Genomic DNA, 19774 nt, shown 5'->3' with positions numbered 1-19774 from the left:
GAGGGAGCCCGCGAGGAAGCCCCGAGTTCCTGGGCGAGTCTCGGGAGAAAACTTTGCGCGGCGCGGGCAGCGCGGGCTGGGGGTGCGCAGTCCCGGCGGGGCTGCCGCGCGGGGACCCCCTTGCCGCCCCGCGCGCCCGCTCCGCTCGGGACGCTTCCCTTTCCCGCAGCCGCCCCGGTGCCCCCGAGTCCCGTCCCCGGCGCACCTCTCCTCGGGAGCAGCAGGTGACCCGAAAGCAGCCCTACCTGCTGCGACGCTTCTCGGTCTCTCTCTCCCCGCCGCCTCGCTCCTCCTCGGACGCGCTTCCCCGGAGAGACGGAGGCGCTGAGGGCCGAGGGCGGGAGGCGCGGCGGCCCGGGGCACCGGCGCGAGTCGCTCTGAGCCGCAGCCCTGGCGGAGCCGCCGGCGGCCCTGGCGGAGCGCGGAGGCTGCGGCCGCCGCGGCCAAGCCGGGAGGCAGGGGGCGCTGGTGCGCGCGGGCTTCGGGCCGCGGAGGGCGGGCGGGCGGGCGGGCGGCAGCCGGGGCCGGGCCGAGGCGAGGGTGGCGCGCTCCGAGCCGGAGGGCGGCTTTTAACTTTGTGGTGTGACCGCAGCAGCTGTCCTGGGAGAGACTCGGTCTTTCTAAAAAGGGGATGCTGAACACGCCGGGGATTACCTCTCCCTTCCGATCCCCTCCCACTGCCTGGCCCTTCCCTCCGCGCTCCGAGTTCCCCCAGCGCGCGCTCGGAGGCGGCTCCGGACGCGCCGAGGGACCTTAGCAGGAGCTGGGCTCCCCTGGCCCGTCCGAGCCCGACCCGGGCGACCTGGAGATCTGTTCATTCCCCCCTTTCTACGCCACAGAGTCTTTTAAGGACCTCGTGAGGAGTGACTGGCACGCCCTGCGTCCTGAAAACCCCAGGCCTGTGCCTGTCCACGACGTGGAGCCGCTGGGCTCAGTCCAAGGCCTTGCGAGGGCAGGCGTGGGCACGAGCGACGGGTCTCAGCCCTCCGTGAGTGGGTCTGGCACCCAGGGAGAACCAAGCAGACGGAAAGATCCCCCAGGCAGGCAGGGCTGCGCCAGGTCCTCTGGATTGCAAGAATCTGTTTTGGAGATTTTTGCACCCTTTGGTCATGCAATAGGAAACTTAGAAGGCTGTGTGGAAAAGGAGCAGGTCCATGTTTTGTGGAAACTTACACCATTTGGAAGTGGGATCTTTTTAAAATAATGCGGAAACTGCTCACTGTTCCCACCCGGCTTACAGAAACCGAGGGTGATGTGAATTCTTAGGGCCTTCGTCCAGCTCCTGGATCCCCACGCTCAGGCTTTGTGAGCTGCCTTGGGAAGTGCCTCTGGAAGGGGAGCCACGGCCCTTCCCTGGTGGACTTGGTTTCCAGCACTCGGTGTGCGGTCCCAGAGTTCCCTCGGAAAATGATAGGGGTTGGGGTGCTGAGCAGACAAGGGCCATCCTGGAGGACCCTCCACGGAGCCTCCCAGCTGCAGCAGGGAGCTACGGGCCGCATGAGTCACTGGTAGCTGCAGACGGCCAGTGGCAAGGCCCGGCGAAGGCAGACACAAGCTTCCTCACCCTGCCCAAGCTGCTTTCCTGCGTCTCCTACTGCCCCATCGCCATGACCTTGGTTTTTGACTGTCTCCCAGCCGACCCCGTAATTACCCTCTTTGCATCCAGGAAAGCTGCAGTGCCCACAGACGACTGCCACCTATAGACACCTCCGTCTGAAGGCTTCGTGTCCATGTCATGCCTTTCGTTTTGTCATTAATGAGACTCTCCTTGTCCTGTCGGTGGTTTTTTTTTTTTTTTTTGCACTTTATTTTTGTATTGTTATTTGTGTATGTCATTGCCCTCCCTCCAAATGGCAAGTTCGTGGTGAGGACAAAATGCTTCTTTTTGTCTCCTGGGGCATAGCTTAGTGCTTAGCACAGGGTGCGTTCAGGGTAAGTAGTCCCTTTTTATTCCAAAACTTATTTGTTACTTTTCTAGTAATGGTATCCATGTTTTGGCCGGGACATTGTATTTCGCTAGAATTGTCATTAACTCTGGGTTTCTCCCTTTCTCCTCCTGTCCAAACCGTAGCTTCAAACTCTCAAACCAAGCAACAGCTCCAGTTTGCTGCTATTTCAGAGCTTTCCGCAAAGCCCTCACAGAATGAATCGCCAGCTCTTGGTTTCCCCGAGCACTTTTATTTCACTACTATTACAAGCCCCTGTTGAGTGTATCATAGTTATTTGTGCATGCGTCTGCATCCCACGGAAAAGTGCTGGCTGTTTCGTGTCTTTGTTTCCGCACAATACAGCTGGTACTGGGCTGATTTAGTTTCAAGTATCCTGGCTTCAAATTTAGACTGAGTTTAATAGGGCATCCTGAAAATACCCTCAGAAGACAACATCTGGAATATGGGTTCTGTGCTTTCCTTCCTTTTAATTACTCTGAGCACAAAGCAGGCAGAATCCACCACACAGCCCATAGTGACCACTGACCAGCCTCAGCTGGGTCCATGGGTTTGCCGTGTTTCCTTGAGTGTGCTGCATGCGCATGGTGTTTAACACACATCAGTGGGTCAAATGAGTTGATGGAACTAGTGGATATGATGATGGTTCTGAATTTGTAACAACTGTACAGTTTCCCATCAGGATGGTGTTGACTACGCTAAGAGTTTGAGATTTACAGTCATCAAAAGCTACTGGGTAATTTGTCCTATACAGCTAATGCCCTATGTCAATCCTTGCAATAAAATTCAGGGTTAGGGGGAGCATATTTTACACAAAGTCTTCCTAAAATGCAAAATAGTTGAGCTTTTCTGTGAGGGTGATCTTTCAAGTTTCAACAGGTGACCCTTCACTGCACTGAATGAGACACAACGTTCATCAGTTGGAACACAGCTGATTGCCACTGGTGTGCCTGTTTCAGTCTGAAGAAAAGCAACTTCAAAGCGCTTGGAAAAGGTGTTGAATAGGTAAGCTGGCTGTCCTGGAAATCCAGGCTACTGCTCTGTAACACAAGGCACCTCACCTGTCTCTACTCAGGCACACAGGTAAAATCTGCCTCACTCTCACCGCCTGTATTGATAAGTGTTGGGTAACGTGAAATACTCTGTTGCTCAAAGGATTGCATTTTTTTTAATAGGCAGAGTGGACAGTGAGAGAGAGACAGAGAGAGAGAGACAGAGAGAGAGAGAAAGGTCTTCCTTTGCTGTTGGTTCACCCTCCAGTGGCCGCTGTGGCCAGCGTACTGTGCTGATTCAAAGGATTACATTTTAATAATGAATGCAGCCAAAGAATAAAGTTCTCATTGTAGGCTTTCAGTGACTATTAGTCCGATCGAGGATCCATGGGCTAGCTTGATAGGATGGGTAAGGGTAGAATAGGAGTATTCGAGACTTGTCTGACTCCACATATAGCTACTCAGCCCAGGAGACAGGAGAAAGATAATTGCTGGGTCTAGAATTTAAATCTAGCAGGATCTCAGAGCAGCTGACCGTGCTCGGCAGAAGCTACTAAACTTGTAATTCTTTTCCAACAAAATCTAGTCCCGGTTTTCTCAGAAGGATCTCACATTCAGAAATGGAAATGTGTTGGATTAAAAAGAAAAAAAAATGCAAAACAAGATTTGGAAAAGTTTATGCACAAACAGGAAAATGGAATTAAAAGTCAAGCCAGTTAGTGTTCATCTTAATGAAACTAGTCCTAACTGGGTCGTGATAAAACCTCTCTGTTTACACTAAATACTGATTTATGAATGTTTTCCAAAATATTAACATATCTACTGACAGGTAAGACAGAGAACTGGGACATATGTTAATTGATGTCTCATGGAAGGAGTGAGGGCATGCGTTGAAAACAGCCCTAACTGCCAACAGGTACTTTCCTCTTAGAAACTTCAGGTGTGCATTTGATCCACACATCTACTGCATCTGACCATGGCGACTTACTTATCATTGGGTAGTTAGGTGTTTATACTCCCAAGATCATTAGGTGTGTTTAGTGGTGGAAACTAGCCTGCCTGCCTTTTATCTTTTATTTCAGTATGAGTTACACACACATAGAACTCTCAGAAGTGAATGTGTTCCTGTTTCTCATTTTCAGATGGAAAGAGAAGACAGTTTACGGTTAGATAATTGGAATGAAAAATTGTCCAAACTTTGCCTCATGTCTTCAAGTTTTAAACTCTCATATGATCATAAACAATTGCCAATATTCAGAGTTGGGGAATACCCCAGAGAGCATAGGGTATAACACAGGACACCACGGCCAAGGAAGATGCTGGTCACCCCGCTCTTTCTGACCCTCCCCTGATGCCCTCTCTACAACACCTCAACCTGCTTCAGGCTTTTTACTTTAAAAAGAAAAAAAATCAGCTATTTTTCACAACCTTTCCAAGCCAGAACTTAAGGTTATATTTACTTAGCTGGGTTGGGGTGTGGTGAATAATTAAATTCAGCAGGAATGTGCTTCAAAATAAAAATAAAAACACAGCCCAGCCCCTTTGGCCCAAATCCTGAGACCTCAGAAAAGAAAAACTCCTTGACTGCGAAAGTTCACTGGAAGTGGGGAAGGTTTTCCAGGCCTGACATGGGAATCCAGAACTACTGCAGAAGGGAGATCTAAAGTCAGATAAATGCCTCTTTGTGTCTGATTCTTAACATTGAACTTCTATCAATAAACACTCCCCAGGGAAGGATGTTAAGGAAAAATAAACAACTTTCCTATACATTTATGTAGGGAAAACATCACCTTTAAGTTTGCTTTTCTTAATCCTCATACCACCATCCTGCACCCTTAGAGCGTATTCAGATGCAATGGATTCTTCCAAGAAAGTGGAGGTGGAGAGGGGACTGATGTGATTTCTAATTGAGGCAAGCCTTATTTGTACAGGGTGATGAAATGAAGAAAAATATGCCCTCTTGTGGCTTATTTGTTCTGGTTCAGAGGTAATCAACAGGACTCTATTATTTCCTGAAAGCCAAACATACCTATATCCCAAGTGGAATTAAACTATGTCTTTGTGCAGTCACTGCAGAGAGCAGGTCCATGCAGACAGCAGGAAGGCATTCCAAGGCTTCTGCTTTGTTCAAGGTCATGAGCAGCTGTGTAGCCACAATGAAATCAGTATCCCTGAAAACAGGGGCAGATTTTCTAAAATAACCCACAAATTCCTATAGATATTATCAAAACACCTTCCAAATAAGTGCATTAGATAGAATTTCTTAAATAATGAGGTTTGTGTTGGACAGGCTTAAACCATTGGCTTCTACAAATAGGAGAAAGTTCATGATTTCCCTTCCTACTGTATTTGTGCCTCTGCTGTTTCTTTGAGGTGACACGTATTTCTCCATTAAAAATGTAAAGTATATGATACAGCTGTGAAGAGAACAATGATTTTCATTCTGTGCATACTTTTGCTTCCTCTTCCCCTGGTTTACTCAGAAATGAGGATGCAACAAATGTGTTAAGTCCTGTGATTTGCAGTTGCAGTTAATTGCATGATATCTCATGCACACACCCCCCACACACACACAACAGACACCACCATGTTTTTCCTGAAAGAACAAAGTGCACATGACTAGTGGCAAAATGACCTCTTCTCATCCAGAGGATGTGTTTCATTACTAAGTAAGTGAATGTCAAATGTTTAAGACAGGCCAGCTTCAAGTGATCTGAATAGACATTTCTTGAAAGAAGAAATTACAAATAGCCAGCAAGTATATGCAAAATGCTCAATTATTAGCTCTCAGGGAAATGTAAATCTCAGTACTCCAATGGCAAAGCCACTAATCTCTGTTAGAATGGCTATTACCAAAAAAGGCCAACAACAACAAAAACTGGCAAGATTGTGGAGAAAAGGGAACCCTTGTATTCTGCTGGAGAGAATGTAAATTAGCTCAGCCTTAAAGGAGAATTGTGTGAAGGGTCTTCAAACCCAAAAGAGGTCAACAACATGACCCAGCTGTCCTCCTTCTGGGTATATATCCGAAAAAAAAAATGAAAAATACTTACACCCCTACAGCCACTGCATCACTACTCACAATAGCTAAAATGTAGAATCAACCTAGGTACCCATCAGTAGATGAATGGATGAAAGAAAGGGTACATACAAAAGGGACTATTATTTAGTCATATAAAGGAATGGGGTCCTGCCATTTGCAGTAAAGTGAATGGAACCAGAGGACATTATGTTGAGATAAGTCAGACACAGAAAGACCCATGCAACATGTTTCCTTTCATACATGGAAGCTAAGCATGTTGGTCTACACATAGAATAGTGAACAGCAGAGGCTGGGAAGGGCAGGACCGGGGTGGGTAGAAGGAGGTTCATGAAGAGTATCAAAGCCCAGATCAGAGGAGGGGTTCTGGGGTTGCACAGCACATCGAGACGACTGAAGGTCAGAATAAGGTGATAGACCATTTGTGAAGAACTAGAAGAAAGGAGATAGAAGGCTCTACATGTCAAGAAATGGAATGTCCTTTACCTGAGTTCATCAGCTCATGCTGTGTACATGTGCTAAATATTCCATTGTATCATATAATAATGCACAAATATTATGTGTTCATCAAGATTTTAAAAAAAGCAAGATGCAAGCATTTTGATGCAGTGGTTAAGCCACCAACTGGGTTGTTCACATCCCCTGAATGCCTGGGTTCAAGTCATGGCTCTGCTATCCATTCCGGCTTCCTGCTAATGCACACCCTGGAAGGCTGCAGGTGAAATCACAAGTCATCCCAGCACCCATGTCAGAGACCCAGGTGGACTTCCTGGCTCCTGGATTTGGCTTGTCCCAGCCCTGGCTGTTGTGGACTTTTGGAGAGCGAACCATCACATGGGAGGTGTGTGTGTGTGTGTGTGTGTGAGAGAGAGAGAGAGAGAGAGAGAGAGAGAGAGAAGCTCCCATCCACTGGTTCACTCTCCAAATGCCCACAACATCCAGGATCGGTCTTAGCTAAAGCTAGTATCCTGGAACTCAAATCCAGTCTCTTAAGTCTCAAGGACTCAAATTCAAGCTATCATCTGCTGCCCCAAAGGGTGCACATTAGCAGGAAGCTGGATTGGAAGTGGAGCTGAAGTTCATGCCCAGGCCTTCTGATATGAGATATTTGTGTCCCAAGGGGAATCTTAACCACTGCAGCAAGTACTTGCCTCCCAATTAATATATATATATATATTTATTTATTTATTTATTTATCTGGAAGGGGGGGGGATCTTCCAACTGCTGATTCATTCCCCAGTGACCACAGCTGGGTGGATCCAAAGCAGGAGTCAGGAGCTTCTTCCAGGTCTCCCACATAGGTAACAGGGGCTCACACACTTGGGCCATCTTCCGCTGCTTTCCCAGGTGAATTAGCTGGAAGCTGCATAAGAAGTGGAGCAACCGGTACTCAAACCAGCACCCATAAGGGTTGCCAGCATCGCGAGTGGCAGCTTTACCTGCTATGCCACAGGCCGATCCTTCCAAATTTTATTTTTAAGTTTTCCAAAACAACGTCTACATCAAAATCTCAGAATTCCATTTTTAGCTTTTCAGAATCACATCATTTTAGATTTGTCTCATGCCTTCAACATATAATTGCAAATCAGTTTGAAAATGTTTATCTTTTAATCAATAGTCAAGGCCATTAATATTACCAATATGCTGTGGCAAAACTCTGCCACATTTTTTTAATTCTTTTCACCATATATATAATGTAACAGTTTTGTCATTTTTTTTCTGTTTTCTGGTTTTCTTTTGATTTGCCCTTCATTCCTTTTTTAAATTGTTTCCTTTGAATGAAGGTGATTTTCATTAGCTTTTCAATGAGTTAATGTAAATGAGGGTTTTTTTTTGGCTAATTTGTTCCTTTTGAAATGTTTCATATTTTCCTACATCAGCAATAACAAGTGTGTACACTAGTTGCTTAGTGTTTTAGCTATAGAATATCCTCTTCTTTGGCTACAGGGATATCCATTTCCATTCATGACTTTCTTCATTTGAGGGGAGGAGGAGGATTGCAAAGACTTCTGATTTTGCAGTTTTCTCTGGTGTCTGCAGAATGCTTAGTTATTCTCATTTGATCCTTTCTTTCCCACCGTCCCAGTCCCCCAAGGATGCCTCCTTCCCCCCTGCCTTCTCCAAACTGCCTTTGAGAAGCGCTTCTAAGAGCTTATCATTGCAAAGCTCTGAAGGCAAGCAAAGGCCCATGCAATGAAAGGAATGCTCAGGTGGGAGCAAGCACTGAAAATGTCATGTCCTGTGTTCTTTAGCTTGGCAAAGAGAAGAAGGTTTAAAAGTGAATCCTCCTTTTTGTGCAGTTAGATGATAATGAAGAACACTTCCTAAAAGCTCTGAGCGTCTCAGTCGTGAATTCCCAGCGTGGCACTGGCAGTGCCGAGGCTCCTGTGAGACCAGAACAGACCATTACTTAGTTGACCTTTTCTGCGTTAGTCATCTAAGAGCAGCGACTTTTCCAGCTTCCTAAAGGTGTTTGAGATCAACTGAGCATTACTGCGAAGCACTTGAATGAATAGACCTTTCAAACTGCAGCTATTAATCTAATAGGGTGAAAAAGGACTGCCGGCCACTTACATAGCTCTCCAGTGTCGTTTATTGATTTAGTTGAATGTAGGAAATAGAAATAGTTCTTACCTGGCAGTTAGTCCTCTACCCCTAAGCCAATGCAGCACAATGCAAACTTGCTAGGTAATGCATCTCTGAAGAAGTGACTCAGTGTTTTCCACATGGGTGACCAGAAGGACCCCTGCAGTGATGGGTGTGGGCACTTGCTGCCTTCCCTGCTGTTGCTCCTGGCATCGTCAGGGAGAAGAGACTTCTGGCACACTAGTGAGGCTGACAGGGAGCTGAGCGTCCTGAATCACAGCTTTTGAAAGCAGAGGTCCTTGGAACCCTAATTTCTCAGGGTGACTCATTATTTTCTCCCTCCAGCCTCAGGAGCTGGATTTCTTGCCTCCTTTTTCCAGTCCTCCTGGTTTCAATCTTTCCACCTCTAATTAGACCTCCGGCACACTGTTAAAGTTTTTCTTGGTACTCTTTAGACCTTGAAGTAAACTCTGAGTTAGTTTGAAATAGTTTAATAAATTGTGTCAGTAGCCAGAGATAAATTAACTCAAAAATTTCCTTTTGATAAAAAAATCATTGTAATATATATGAAGTGTTATCTTGGTGTGATTTTAATTTGCATTTCCCTGATGACTAGAGTTGTTGAGCACTTTTTCATGTATCTGTCATTGTTCATGTCTTCTTTTGAGAAATATCTGTTCAGGACCTTTGTCCTTTTTCTAATCCAGTTGTTTTCTTGCTTTCTTTCTTGATTTGGGTTCTTTGTATTTATTGGAAATTAGCTCCTTGACATCAATGTATGGTCTACATACAGTTCATTCTGCTGTGGTGAGACTTGAATTTGGCCTGAGAATAGGTCAAATGTTGATTTTTTTTTCCTACTTGCTCACTTGGCATTGATCCAAAATATGAATTCAGAAAATCCTTTGTACAAACTCCTGGGACGGGAAATCTGGACTTAGAGGAGCTGTGGTGTTAACTTTGTGGAAATGATAAGCCTCCTTACATGCACCTACTCTGTCAGCTCTCACCCTGCACTGCCAATGGAAAGTGTGAGAAGAGTGGCAAAGAAAGTAGGCAAGCCGAGGCATGTAGACAATATATCCTCCTCTTGCACACTTTTTATGTTTATTTTATATAGCTTTAAATAGCAAAGAAACTCCATTCATTATTACAAGGAACCTAAATATATTGATTGAAAGTGTGTAACTGTTTGAGACTCTGAGAGATTAGTACTTCTGATGAAAGATAAAGTATATGAACATCCCAGTCAAGCACAGCTAGGGACAACTGGATCATTTTCACCCTGTCAGTCTTACGTAACCCCAGATTAAAGCTACAGTAATTGATATGACCACTTTGTCAATTTAATAAACAGCAAAAATATATTAATTAAAATTGCATATTTCAGAGAATAGTATAGTTTGAGTATGAAATTCTTTTGATAGAATGAACTCAAACCATATCTACTGATAGGACTTATGGCAAAACTGAGTCTCATATATATAAGTAGTGAGACTGCATTTATTCTTGACATGGATAAAAGTATACATTTTATAGAGATACAAACATGTACACACACGAGTACAACTGGTAGAGTGGTGCTTAGGCTTTGTGCACATTGCAGTCCTCATGGTTTCCATGCATCATCTGGTCCACTAGGTGGGTACCAGTTAACAGTGATGAATCAGGAAGCCTCTGAAGGGATGGGTGGGGGGAGAACAGGACAGATGGGGAGAGACTGAACACATCATCGTGCATCACTGCTGCTTAGATGGTCCATTTCTCCCCAATTGCCTGAAAGCTTTTAAGAACAAAGAGAACCACTATTCTTTATTGATCATCTCTTTTGTTACCACCTTATCCCAACCTTTGTTTTGACATTTTGCAATGATTCATTTCATTTGTCCCAAATGGACATATATTTTGTATCAAATTACTTTCCAGTGAAACTCCAAAAGCCAAGCCATCCAATGCACTATTTTAAGAATTTGTCAACAATACTCACCTTTTTTTTTTTCTAAGTCTTGGGCTTTAAACACTTTATATGCCACGTTAACATGCTTCCTCTAAAACAAACACAAAAACCACTCTTTGCTACTATTCTAAATCTTTGTCTTGGTTATTATTAATCCTTGCAAGCTATTTACAATATATTCAAATTCACCATTCAAAACTTTGCAAGGACACAAGTCCTGGAGTGACAATCCCTGGGATACCATAGAAAATTGTGGAACTTTAGGTCTGGACCTTATTGATCCAACCCTCTCACTTACTGATGAATAAACCGAGGGTCAGTTCTGTTTGCCCAAGGTCATGCCATTAACTAATGGGATGGATACTCTGAACAATATACATTTTGTGTAGATTCTATTATACACCATAGCCTCTCTCAGCAGAGGCCAATTAAGTAACATCACCAAAAATCTTTCTTTTACCACAAAACATGGTCTTTATACTTGGGAAGATAACCTACTGATTATTCTTGCCTTTGTTCCTTCTATCAAAACATTGGCTAATCATTATGTAGTCATACAGAAAAGACTTAAAAAGTGAAAGGGTACTTCTAAACCCCCCTAACTATACAAGATGTACTTGCGCTTTTTAAAAAGTAAGTTTATGCCTGTAGTCAATTCCTCAGACTGCCACCATTTGACATTCCAAAGTTAATTGGAAATCATCCATACGTATACAAATATTTTGAGGAAATTCACATGGGAAAGAAACAAAGATGAAGGGTTCCAGATAAAAAGATGCAAAGCACAAGTATAAAATGAATAAAATTATGTCATAAATGATTTTGTTTTGTGTTAATAGTTTGAGGAATTAATTAGCACATTTACAGTAGATATGAAAGTATTAAATAATAGTAAATTTTATGAAATATTCAATAGGATAAAATAAAATTTTGAAGATATCATACTTAAATATGGAGTTGTTCTATTTAATAGAGCAATAAAGGATAAATTGCTATGCTAGTCTACCAAGTATTACTCTTAAGCTAATGTATGATCTGCATACTATTAGTTTTTTTTTTTATTTAACATGGTTTTCAGTATGATTAGACCAAGGATTCTATTACAATCACTTCTGCTCTCATTTGCCTAATTATTCATCAAATATACATTAGATGCTTAGATACTAGAGGTAAAATGGTAAAAAAAAAAATCCTCCAACCCATGATCTAGTTGGGGAAACAGATATTTTCAAATCATCTCTCACACATAAAGGTGGAACTGTGATGTGCTGGGGGAAGCGTGTGCTGTGAGAGATTATGTAAGGATGTCCCTGATTCTCTGCACCCAACTCCATGTCCAACACAGAAATCATTCATGTTTCTCATCAAAGAGGATAAATAGGTTTAAAAAGAAAACCTAAGAAATTTTTTTGGAAAAAAAGATCCACTAGGTAAATGAGTTCCTAAAAATGTGTGAAAATTTGATCAGAAACAGGATCTGAGTCTAGACATTTATTAACTGGTTCTTTTCTCTGATTCTCCTTTCCTGCTTGCTAATCTGTGAGAGCCTTTTCCAGAAGGAATTTCCCATTTTCCTCTTCTCTTTCCTTTTGCTGATACCCCTGCAAGACAGAATTCATTCACCCGACACCTTTAGATGAAGGTAGGAAGCCTGAGTATTTTTTTTTAAAGATTTGTTTTATTTATTTGAAAGACAGACTGACAGAGAGAGGCAGAGACAGAGAGAGAGGCCTTCCATCTGCTGATTTACTCCCTAGATGGCCGTAACAGCTGGAGCTGAGCGGATCCAAAGCCAGGAACCAGGAGCTTTTTCTGGGTCTCCCACGTGGGTGTTGGGGCCCAAGGACTTGGGCCATCTACTACTGCTTTCCCAGGCCATAGCAGAGAGCCAGATTGGAAGAGGAGCAGCCAGGACTAGAACCGGTGCGCATATGGGATGCCAGCACTTCAAGCCAGGGCTTTAACCCAATGGGCCACAATGCTGGCCCCAAGCCTGAGTATTTTCTTTCATCTTCACACTTTTTTCCCCCAAGAAAGCTTTTATCAAATGAGTACAAATTTCATAAGGACAACTTTAGGAATATACTGGTTCTTTCCCCCATACCTGTCCTCCCACCCCTACTCCCATCCCAACTCCTCCTCCCTCTCCCATCCCACTGTCCATTAAGATTCATTTTTAATTCACTTTATACACAAAAGACCAACTCTATACTAAGTAAAGATTTCCACAATTTGCACCCCTCCGCACACAAAATATAAACTGTTTGAGAACAAGTTTTACAGTTAATTCTTGTAGTAAAACTCATTAAGAACAGAGGGCCTGCGTGGGGAGCAAGTGCGCTGTGACTCCTGTTGTTAATTTAACAATTAACACTCTTATGTATGACATCAGTGATCACCCGAGGCTCTTGACGTGAGCTGCCAAGGCCATGGAAGCCTTTTGAGTCCACAAACTCGGTCAGTGTTTAGACAGGGCCGTAAGCAAAGTTCCTCCTTCTTTGATGGGCCCTTCTTGAGGAAAGTGTTTTACATTCAGTTTCAGTAAGCACACCACGATGATGATGATGATGATGATGGTGATGGTGAGTACAGGCCATTTAATTCTTTTTAACAGTCACCTTTACATTCTGCATCTCCAGGGGACTAATTTCTAGTTACTGACTGCATTGGTGGTTATCCTGCCACTGCCTTCCTCTTGTTCTTCAGAGATGTGTACATTTCCTCCCTGTTTCAGAGGCTGAGAATGGACCGCACCCTCGGGTGGGTGTGAAGCAGGAGCAGGTCTCCCTTGCATGGCTCAGCGGCAGTGCGTGATCTGTTTCACCTTTGTGAACGGCAGTGTTTGACCTGCACTCAAACTTCATTTGACACACGTTTGATTTTTAGTTTTCATTTTGTTTGTACAATATTATGCTAAACTTAATCTAGTTTACATCAGCAATATTTCTAGATGTGGCTCTCTTTGGCTGCCTTTCAGTCTCATGGGCTATATAAAAAAATACATCAATTATTAAGTTTAGCATCATTGAAAACATGTGCATCTATGTACAAATGTCATACATTCAGTGGCTACCATCTGTGGCTACGGTAATCTAAACCCATAAACGTGCACAATCCTGTATATTGATTCAAATAAACAAAATCCACTTGGATACATAAGCTGATATTGTGGTTTGGGTAGGTACCATTTCATTTTGTCAGATATCAATGGAAAGAGTAATAGAATACCCATATTGTTTTGGTTAGTTGGCAGCATGATCTACTCCCTAGAACAGGGACTCAACTCCATGAGCCAACACCTGCTCCCTCCCAGGGTCTGCAGTAACAGCAAGCTGGAGTCAGAGTCAGGACTGAAACCCGGGCACTTGCACATAGGACATGGGCATCTTACTCACTAGATTTAACCCCATTCCCCACCCCAAGCTGGGTTTTATTTTTCATATTTCATACAATAACTTCAGTTTCTTTTCTGCTTTTCTTGAACCAGAACAGTAACTACAACCAGGCCTCGGAAGGTGCTTAGCCAGATCACTAGGCTTGAAACACAAATTTGATGTTTTATGTTATATCCACCTCTGGAAAGTTACAGTGAAATTGGTGTTACTGTTATTCTCATATTAGAATAGGGAAATAAAATTAGAAGCATATATATGTGTGTGTGTGTGTGTGTGTGTGTGTGTATAGTGCTCTGGAGCCAGCATTGTGGCACAGCAAGTTGAGCCGATGCCTGGAAAGTCAGCATACCTACTTTGGTATTTATAACATTGAGCTGGTTTTCTTAAGAAGATTCACAAACCATGTAAGTTCAGGCTTCAAACACCCGGATGTGCCCTTGAGATCCTGTGGTCATTAAGTGTACTTATAGGCTTAAGAACATTGTTTGGCCCAAGCACTTTGTATAACTGTTAACTATTGTATTCTTTTTTTTTTTTTTTTTTTTTTTTTTTTGACAGGCAGAGTGGACAGTGAGAGAGAGAGACAGAGAGAAAGGTCTTCCTTTTCCATTGGTTCACCCCTCAGTGGCCGCTGCGGCTGGCAGGCTGCAGCTGGCGCACCGCACTGAACCGAAGCCAGGAGCCAGGTGCCTCTCCTGGTCTCCCATGCGGGTGCAGGGCCCAAGCACTTGGGCCATCTTCCACTGCACTCCCGGGCCACAGCAGAGAGCTGGCCTGGAAGAGGGGCAACCGGGACAGAATCCGGCGCCCCGACAGGGACTAGAACCCAGAGTGCCGGCGCCACAAGGCGGAGGATTAGCCTAGTGAGCTGTGGTGCCGGCCCAACTATTTTATTATTTCTAATGTAAAGTAGAGCCACATGATTATTTAAACTTGAAAGTTTACTGGTTTCATATAATTGTGTATTATATACAAACGGTTATGTTCCAAAGCATTATAGATTTCTGTACATAACCTTTTTATTAGTCCCTGGTCATCCATGCTTTTCTAGCTATAATTCTGTGGCTGCTAATTACTTAAAGACCTTCAAACCTTGGGCCAAAGTAGTATTTATTTTACTCTGTCTAGGGCACTACTAGGTAATAGTTGCATATGTCTGTTACTAAGTCAACTTATATAAGCAGTCATTTATTTGTCAAATGTTTATGCGGCACCTATGGTCTCCTCTGTTTACAGAACTACTTCTGGGCTCTGAAAAGATAAAGATGATTGAGAGAGATACGTGCCTTGCTCTCACAGCTCTTACAGTTTAGCAAAAGTAGAGTTGGGAGTTCATGGACAAATCACTAGCTGGGCATTTAAGATATGTACTCTGGATGCTTAGTTCAGTGGGCAGTGAGGAGTGAGAGTGAAGAAAAGCTAGCATCTTAAATAAGTGTTAGATTTGCTAGTACCACAGAGGAGAGGAGGACTGTGTTGAAAGTCCCAGGAAACAATATGTAAATCACTTTGTTGTGGTCTTTTAGCCTAGGAATGTCCTTTGCAAAGAAGTGGTTGGCAAACACCCATTCATTCATCAAGTACTAATAGCAGTAATATCGCTGATGGAGACTCGTGGCAACTTTGCCAAGCAGCTGGTTTCCTCCATGTAGGTGTTTCTGCATCCATCTGCAGAGACGATGGCTGTCCTCGGTGAGCTTCTCACGGAAGCCTGTCTCAGAGCTGTCATTAAATTACTATTGCTATCATTGACTACTGCTACTCTGTGGTCTCAACATTTCCAGCTATCAGTTGCACCATTCACCACCTTGTGTAGTTTAATAATCGCCATTAGTCAAGTAATCATTCTGCTATTCACAGATCTGTCTGCAAAAGAAGAAATTCCTCCTAACCATGAACAAGTGCCAGAGGAGTGCCAGCTAGGCAGGGTCCCAAAGAAATATAAATTCATCTGAGATTAAAATATTACCCAATTACTCTGCTTTAGTTGTGTTTCTGAAACAAAAAGCAGAGACTTTATGAAGGAATACAAACTTGTCCTTTAACTGAGTAAAAAAAGGGCATGAAATCATTAGATATGGGGTCTCAAATCTTTGAGTAAAACTAAGTGAATTCCGGTACTTGCAGGAGGGTATTATAGAAGGTTCCTGGAAAGTGGAACTAAAAGATGAGCTTATTTCCTTCTTAAATTTTTAGCTGTTTATTTTATTTGGAAGGCAGAGAGAAAGAGAAAGAGACACACACACAGAGAAAACAGGCAGAGAAAGAGAGATCGCCCATCGGCTGGTTCACTTCCCAAATGCCCACAACATCCAGGGCTGGGCCATCTGAAATCAGGAGCCCAGAACTCAATCCAGGTCTCCCATGTGTGGCGTCAGGGACCCAAATACTTGGGTCATCACCTTCTGCCTTCTCAGTAAGTGCAATACCTGGAAGGTGGAATGGAGAGCGGAGCCAGGACTCAAACCCAAGCACCCCAAGAGGAGAAGAAGGCATCTCAGTCTGACCTGACTGCTGCCTCCAGAGTACACCCTGCTTTTGGTGGAAAAATAAATTTGAAATCCATGCATACAAGGGGGTCATCAATTTTTTTTTGCACCAAAATAAACATATATTAATTCCATTTGCCACATACTTTTTGAAGAACTCTTGTGTTTATTTGTAAGTGATGAACAAATATATTAATAAATTATATCATACATTATATATAATGTTATATATTATATACATTATAATCCATGTAATTTTACTTTTTCATTAAAACTATGCCATTAACTATCTTTGATACAATTCTATGTTTCAGATAGTTGAGAATTTGGGATGTTTTTATATGATTTCTTGGCATATCTAATGACATTATCATTGGTTTTATTTCTTGATGTACAGGTAAAGGAGTTTGTACTTGGAAAGGATTTGTCAGCTCTGCCTGTTTTTTCTGTACATGTTTTTCACTTCTGTTTTTGTTAATAGTATACTCTTCAACGTGAGCTTTAAAAGAAAGTAATTTCTTGGTTTACTTTAGATAAAAGTTAGTATACAGATTGTTAGGTTAATAACACAGATTGTTACTCCTGTTGTGAGCAAACCAGACTTCCTTACTTTAGAGACCAATGTCTCAAAATTAGGGACTATATTATGAGATTTAAAAAATTTTGGTAACTCAGGCAGCTTTTTAAAATATGGAAATTTCCAGGTCCCAACTGTCATAGATTCTGATGTAACAGATGCTAGGTGGGCTCAGAGATATATTCCCCAAATGATTCTGATGCACACTTCACACTGAGAAGCAGAAGATGCAGATTCTAGAATCATCTCTGCATATTTTTTGGAAAATCTCTCAGCTTCTTCACCACAGCCGATTTTAAAACTCTGAAGCAGAAGACGGCCCTTGTTCTCAGCTGTGTGGTTGCAGACAAGGCAGGTGCAGCTGCAAAATCCATAGCCCCGTGTCCTCAGGCCTGTGTGCTGATGGACGCCAGGGAAATGGATCTGCAGTGGCATCTGCCAGAAAGTGAGGCCATAGATCACTCTCCAGAGCCCACAGGAAAACGTAAAATCAGGAGTCCTTTGGGGCAGGAGGAGGTTCCATGACTACATAGCAGAGTGGATTATGTTGGCTTCCCTGACAGTGCCCTCAATGCATTAGAGCTCAGAGTGGATGCTGATCATATTTTATTCATGTGTGTATTTCAAACACTTTAACTGTACCTGGTTCATGTTATTATTTTAATAAACATGAAGGATGCTTTGGTTTGCTCAGCAATATAACACATTGCCAATTCATGATCACCCTGTCACACAATAATCTTATATGATTATATATATATATCATAGGAGAAATGCATACAGTGAAATTTGATGGTTGAAATATTTATTTTTAAATAATATACTTAATAGAAGTATACAGAGTCATAAAAACACACCCACATAAATGAACACACTTACAAGACAGCTATTCTAGATTCTGTAGATGTTTTTCAATGATATAAACAAAATATATACTTACCACTGGAGAAACAATAGCAGTGCTATAATATTTAAAATATATAGTTCTATACTTATGCATGTAAAGCATCATTTTTTAAAAGACTTATTTATTTATTTGAAAGGCAGAGTTACAGAGAGAGAGAGAGAGAGAGAGAGATTCCATCTGCTGGTTCACTCCCTAAATAGCTGCAATGGCCAATGCTGAGCCAGACCGGAGCCAGGAGCCAGGAGCTTCATCCAGGTCTTTCAGGTGGGTACAGTGGCCCAAGAAGTTGGGCCATCTTCTGCTGCTTTTCCCAGGCCATTAGCAAGGAGCCACATCAGAAGTGGAGCAACCAGGACATGAACTGTGTCCATATGGGATGCAGGCGTCACAGGCAGCATCTCTACCTGCTATGCCACAACGCTGGCCTCCCCATATCATATGTTAGGTCTTCCTTTTCCATTGGTTCACCCGCCAAACGGCTGCTAGGGTCAGCGTGCTGCGGCCGGAGCACTGCGCCGATCCGAAGCCAGGATCCAGGTCTCCCATGTGGGTGCAGGGCCCAAGCACTTGGGCCATCCTCCACTGCACCCCCGGGCCACAGCAGAGAGCTGGACTGGAAGAGGAGCAACCAGGACAGAATCTGGCACCACGACCAGGACTAGAACCCAGGGTGCCGGCACTGCAGGCAGAGGATTAGCCTAGTGAGCCACGTTGCTGGCCTCAATATAGATTTAATATAGATTATTCATACAGAAATAAAGAATACATTTAAAGTCTTGCATAATACACTCCTAGGATATTTTCTCAGCAAGATAATTTCAGCTTTGTCCACGGGAAATTTCTGATCAATAAGGCTTAAATATACCATGTGAAATGTCATTAGCAAATTACCAGTGTGTCCAACTTTAATAATTTAAAAATCAGCATTTCTAAAACTTTATTTCATCTTATTCGTTCAGGTGTCCCCTTCTTTGTATTAACAACAGGCATGGCTTCCTAAACGTTCTGCCTTGGATCTGGAGACCATGTGTTGTGGCTACATTCCTCAACAATTCATTCTTTTAGTGACACTTAGGTTTCTTGGGCTATGTCAACAAGTCAGCCTAGAAACACTTCAATAAAAAATACATATGGGTGGCAGAATTTCAGGGTACACTTTATTTTCTCTATATACAGAGTTCTGCTCCCAAATTTGTATTGAATTTATAAATAATGTTATTTCTGACCACACTTCTGTCCCCAGAGAGAAACAAAAACTGTTGATTGGTACTCTGTCTTCCCTCATTTTGATTCATGCTGTGTGAGTGACTGAAGTTGGTCACAGTATTATTGGGAGAATAAACAGAGTGGTTTCTGATTCGAAAAGCCCAAGATCAGATTCTCAGTGCTCTACCTTACTGCGCAACCAAGCCATTAATATAACCGCTCCGGATTTGGCTTTCGTGTGCGTAAAACTACAATAATAAAGAACCTGCTTCAAAAGGTTAATAGATATACATGGGCTACAAATTTAAAACCATTGTTTCATGCTTGCTGAATCCTGGGGCAGTACTGCGAGAAATAGAACTGTTGGGATGGTGTTGACAGAGAATGAAAGGAACTCTGCTTCTTTGATTCCACCAGAGAAATCACTTACACTCATGGTACAATCGGCTGGTTCAGGTCAGAGCGCCAGGACCCAACTACTGAGAAGCGTGCCGCACTAACTGCAGTACAAAGAATTCAACAGAAAAGTGGGTCAGAGCCATGAAGAGCAGCAAACTGGACTTTAAAAACAAACAAACAAACAAACAAACAAACAAACAAACAAGGGTCAGGGTCAGGCATAAATGTAATGGGAGAATCCAAAGGGCCTGGCCCCAGATCTTTTCAAGCAGACATAGGC

At 43.0% G+C, this 19774-nt stretch overlaps 2 protein-coding genes across 4 annotated transcripts in view; one reads left to right on the top strand and one right to left on the bottom strand.

Moving 5' to 3' along the window:
• Positions 1 to 383, bottom strand: part of SEMA3D (semaphorin 3D) — a 283059-nt gene extending 282676 nt beyond the window's left edge. For 2 of the 3 annotated variants that reach the window (XM_017344335.3, XM_008261803.4), the window contains exon 1: positions 246 to 383. The gene's annotated coding sequence lies outside the window, so the exon portion shown is untranslated. Of the gene's footprint in view, positions 1 to 205 lie in introns of all 3 variants that reach the window. The other variant, XM_002713842.5, reaches the window with a different exon arrangement.
• The window catches only part of LOC103349523 (dapper homolog 3), a 44292-nt gene that overhangs the window by 1280 nt on the left and 23238 nt on the right, over positions 1 to 19774 (top strand). The window lies entirely within an intron of this gene.

The sequence above is a fragment of the Oryctolagus cuniculus genome, chromosome 16 (assembly GCF_964237555.1).
Source record: "Oryctolagus cuniculus chromosome 16, mOryCun1.1, whole genome shotgun sequence".
Taxonomy (NCBI): Eukaryota; Metazoa; Chordata; class Mammalia; order Lagomorpha; family Leporidae; genus Oryctolagus; species Oryctolagus cuniculus.
Note: the sequence above shows the minus strand (reverse complement) of the source record. Positions and strands in the feature narration are given on the sequence as shown.